General features: G+C 42.3%; 1 long non-coding RNA gene across 2 annotated transcripts; it reads left to right on the plus strand.

The window, feature by feature from the left end:
• The first annotated feature begins 833 nt into the window (after positions 1-833).
• On the plus strand, positions 834-5,087 carry LOC138636149 (uncharacterized). Of its 2 annotated transcripts, none has more exons than XR_011312235.1 (4): positions 834-984; positions 1,642-1,726; positions 1,865-1,955; positions 4,206-5,087. It is a non-coding gene; the product is annotated as an uncharacterized lncRNA (long non-coding RNA). The 2 variants fall into 2 exon arrangements; XR_011312236.1 differs by lacking the exon at positions 4,206-5,087 and adding an exon at positions 2,818-2,888.
• The last annotated feature ends 324 nt before the right edge of the window (positions 5,088-5,411 follow it).

Here is a 5,411-nt window from a genome sequence, read left to right on the forward strand (position 1 = left end):
GGGTTAAAGAGTACGTAGCTGCTCGGTGCTAAATGTGTTGAAACCATTTTGCTGTAAAATTGCAAGTGGAGGAAAATGTTTTAGATTTTTTAAAGCACTACCTGAAAATGACTAATATGTAATCACTTCCTTTGATCATAATCATGCTGCAAATCACCGAAATATTTTAGTTGTAACCTTTTATATAATTTTAATTGAAATTTAGTCCGAGATTGGAATATAGAAACAAGGACTACATCAGCCTTTCAAAATAAGAGCTTTAGATGCTGTTTAATTCATGTTCATTCAACACATAGACCTGCTGGATGAAACAAACAGAGAGACGTCTCTGACAACTGGACGTGTGGAGAAAACTCATTTAACATCCAGTAATATGGAATCACTTCCTTTGATCACAAACATTTAATCACATCATTTTATTGTGAAGGACACATTTCCCACAAACCCCGTCACTTCCTGTTTCTCCGGTGAACAGAGTTTGTTTTGCTGATGAGACGAGAGCGAGCAGAGCCTTGATTAGAAATGAAATGAGCTTCTGTTGAGGACACGTTGGTGGAAAAATTGCGGGAATCTTTCTAAATTGCAAACTGCTGCAATATTTAAACTTGCAATTTTGAAAATATGTTTTCAAACATCCGCCTTTCCGTTTCGACTGAGCCTCGGTTTGACTGCAGGCATGCTTCTTCTGCATTTTGAACTTGTGCAGTGGAAGAGTTTGAAATGCTTGTGGAGCAGTTACTGACGGGATCTGGGCTCCCCCCTCTGCAGCCGGGCCTCAAACAAAAGGCCGTGTTGTCCCAACCCGTCTCCACCTGGGACAAAAGGACCCAAGGACACACGCTTAATGTGTTGACTGATGTGTAGGAGGGTGTGTGTGTTTGTGTGTCCTTTGTGGTGGGAATCAGTGGTAATATGGTTGAGACAATGAAGACGGGTAACAGGGGGACACTTCAGGAGGTCAACTGGGTCTTTAATGACAAGCAGGTACGATTGCACACACACACACACAGACACACACACACACACACACACACACACACACACATGCGCACACACACACACACACGCACACACACATGCGCACACACACACACACACACGCACACACACATGCGCACACACACACACACACACACACACATGCGCACACACACACATACACACACACATGCGCATGCACACACAAACACAACCACACACACACACTCTCTCTCACACACACACACACACACACACACACACACACACACACACACACACACACACACACACACACACACACACACACACACACACACACACACATGCGCATGCACACACACACACAACCACACACACACACTCTCTCTCACACACACACACACACACACACACACACGCACACACACACGCACACACACAAGCGCATGCACATGCGCATGCACACACACACACACACACACACACACACACACACACACACACACACACAGAGCCTTTAATCTTTTGGTGATCACCTACTTCTGCTGCGTTGGACCTGCTGCACTCTGAAATGTTACAAACCGGATTTTAGTTTTAAATGATTTGCTATAAAAATAAACATCATGTCTCAAATGTAAAGAACAAAATATTAATAGATCCCTTTAAAAAACTCAATTATAGTGCGAGAAGTCGAGATGAATCAAAGTGCCGATGTGTTGTCTTCATTGCGACCGGCAGCACGCAGCAGCTGAAGGATGCACTGCAGGTGAGACGGCTTTGAGTCGTGTTGCTTTCATTTGCACATTAAAAGAATAAGAATTATAAAAAGATGAATATGGAGCAACGCACATGCAGCACAGTAATATTGACATCAGCATATGTGTGCAAATGGGCCGTCCCTCAGGACACTGTGACCAAAGAGGAAGGAACAACTTGAAGGGAGGAGGTGCTCTGGCTTCCACTGGAGGGCGGAGACGACGGAGGGACTCCTGCAGGTGAGAGCACGTCCTGCAAGACTCCGATTTTAGCAAGAGCTTTCCACAAATATATTCAGTAACATTAAGGGAATAACTTGTCTGAGCTTTTTGACCTGATATTCCAGGAAGGGGACGTACGCTGTCTGGGTGACTGTCAAGTGGCTGCAGCTGCTGCTGATTGGGGAACAGGGAGAAGGTGAGGTGGGTGGAGGCACACAGGATGAGACAGACAGGATGAGACACACAGGATGAGACACACAGGATGAGACAGACAGGATGAGACACACAGGATGAGACACACAGGATGAGACACACAGGATGAGACAGACAGGATGAGACACACAGGATGAGACACACAGGATGAGACACACAGGATGAGACAGACAGGATGAGACAGGTTGAGACAGACAGGATGAGACACACAGGATGAGACACAGGATGAGACAGACAAGATGAGACACACAGGATGAGACACACAGGATGAGACAGACAGGACAGACAGGATGAGACAGACAGGATGAGACACACAGGATGAGACAGACAGGACAGACAGGATGAGACAGTCAGGATGAGACACACAGGATGAGATAGACAGGATGAGACAGACAGGATGAGACACACAGAATGAGACAGACAGGATGAGACAGACAGGGTGAGACACACAGGATGAGACAGACAGGACAGACAGGATGAGACAGTCAGGATGAGACACACAGGATGAGACAGACAGGATAGACAGGATGAGACAGACAGGATGAGACACACAGAATGAGACAGACAGGATGAGACAGACAGGATGAGACAGACAGGATGAGACACAGAGGACCTCCGGAGGGGAGTGAGACAGTTTACCAACTGTTGTTCCCTCGTCACATCACAGGAACAAAACCGGGAGCAAACTCAACGTGAATCAGGCACACGGAACAAAAACAGGACAACAGGACGATCCAGTTTGAACCGAGTCTAACGATGAGCTCCATCACAATTCCTTTTTTAAAGGCTTTATTTTATATTTCAACTCTATCTGTGTTTAATTTTATGCATTTTATTTATTTTCTATGTTTTTAAATGTTCTTTTATATGTATTATTAATATTTAAAGGCAGTCACAGACACTGTCTTTATGCGTGAAGTAAAGGACATCCTGGTCAGAAACAGCTCCAGAGTTCCTAACACAAAAACTTCAAACTTGTCTGATGTTAGAAGAAGAAAACTGCAGGTCAAGCATGCCGTTATGTCTTTAAGACATGCTTGAAGTGTGACTATTTGATTTCTTTAATCTGGTTTATAAATAAATATAGTTGGGTGTCATCTGCATAGCAACGGAAATATATGCAGCGCTTCAAGGTAATTTTGCCAAAGAGGAAGTTCATTCATTCATTCAAACTTTATTTAAAGTGGAGAAATCATTGAGGGTGACACTCTTTCACAATGACCTCAAAGTCAATTACATAGCAAAGAAAAACAACAGCAATATCAAGCAATAAGAAAAACAGATATGAGGCTAATCCACAGTTTAGAAAATCAGTAAACATTTAACTTTCAGATTGGGGATGATTACCTGAAAGATGAATTAAAATCAACAAAAATACAAACTACAATAAAGTTATTCAATAAGCCTTCAATTATCATATAATATTAATGAAAGGGGGTAAAATACAGTTATGTAAAACAATTACAACTAAAGGTTTGAAGATTTAAAACCAAGCTTTGTAAATGTGTAAATAGAATAAATGTATTAATTTGAAGGTGGTTCTGTATTTTGTCACAGACATCCGGTGCACTAAAATGAAAATCAGTCAGTTCCAGTTTAGTCATAACGTGTGCAACATGTAGTGAGACAGACCTGAGTCCAGTAAAAAGCACTGGTCCCAGATTTGTCTGACACAAGGTTGTTTATTGAAGAGGGCAAACATTTATCACTGCGATCGATTAGCAGCTGATCCGTTTGACGTGTTTCGAGCTGCAGACATTAAAACGCATCAGGTTGTTACAAAACTTCACCACCTCTAAAATTAGTTTTTTTTTTTATTAAAATAAAACTTCTGTTTGGTATATTTTGGAGAAATGCTGATAAATGAGGGCCGACTGATCCTGGAGGAGAAGGTGGAAATGTTTGGAGTGTAACAGAAAGACTGCAGCTGAAGTTCATAATAAGTAATTCATCAGTTTTAGGCAGGTAACATCGGAGGATATCCAGATCAGCTCTTACATGTCGTCGTCTTTCTGCTCCTCTGTCTCTTCTCTGGTTCCTGCCGTCCTCGTTCAGACAGCAGCGTGATGAAAATACACAAACAGAGCTGGAGAACGAGAGGAAGACAGCTTACATCCAGAGAGAAGAGAGACGGCAGCGCTGCTTTCTGAGAAAGAAAAGGGCCACATGTCATTTTCTATCTCTTCACGTCTCCCTTCTCCTCTTCTTTGGTAATGGTGTTGATCTGGAGTGCTTTTATTCCTCAACCCCTGAGGACACAGCAGAGAGCCTCTGCAGCAGGAGCTCTCCTCCTCCCTCCATCCCTGCCACCTCTGGTACCCCCGTCCCGTTAGACCCTCTCTCTGCAGGCTCCCTACCACCTGACAGACGCAGTAATTCCACATTTACTGTCCCACTGCACAGAAGAACCGTCGTATATCTGCAGGGGCTTCATAGGGCTGTTGATCAATATTAATTACACGACAATTCATCGGCCAGCTGCCAACAAGTCTGGCTCTCCCAGTTCTCTCTGTACAGTAGTCTCTGTGGGCTGTGCAGCGATTGAGAACAAAAACACACATATATGAGTTGGATCAGACTCCAGAACTTACTGAAAGAAGACGAAGACCGAAAACTGCTGCATGTCTGCTCCGAATCTCTCCGTTACTGCCTCATATGATGTTGGTGAGGACTGATGGGACCGAGCTGGATTCAGGGTGGCAGGTGCAATCACAGAGTGTGATGTTAAAGAATTTCACCGTTGAACTGATTATTATTCATTATATTTGAATATATAATAAACAATATATTTCTTAATATACAAATTAAAAAAAAGAAAACAACAATAAAAGACGTTGAGTCACCAGAACAGCTTTAATGCACCTTAGTGTTTCTTTTATGAGCTGTATTTTCATGAATCGCGGCGCACTGCAAACGCAGGTCGAAGTTCTTTTTGAACACAAACACATACAGCGTTCCCAAAACTGCTGAGTTAGCAGAAGATGATTTAAATGCAGGTTTTGAATGTCAGCATTCATTCACACTGTAAAAAAAATAGAGTTGAGAAAACTAGCTGCAAAGCTGTTTTGAGTTTATCAGGTGATGTGTTGTGTCAACTTAAGTTGAAAAGTTAAACCACAGTGCTTTCTTAAGTTTTTACAACTATTACAATCAACTCGTGCTTAAGTTAAGAACACTTAAATTAATAAATGTAATATACTAGAAACTTTGTGTTCTGATTGATTGATTGAAAAAATACATGAAAAGAACTGCATATTTATT

This window comes from Brachyistius frenatus, unplaced genomic scaffold, assembly GCF_029030835.1.
Source record: "Brachyistius frenatus isolate BFR_SWC_R1_liver_20210118 unplaced genomic scaffold, ASM2903083v1 Contig_357, whole genome shotgun sequence".
Lineage (NCBI taxonomy): Eukaryota > Metazoa > Chordata > Actinopteri > Embiotocidae > Brachyistius > Brachyistius frenatus.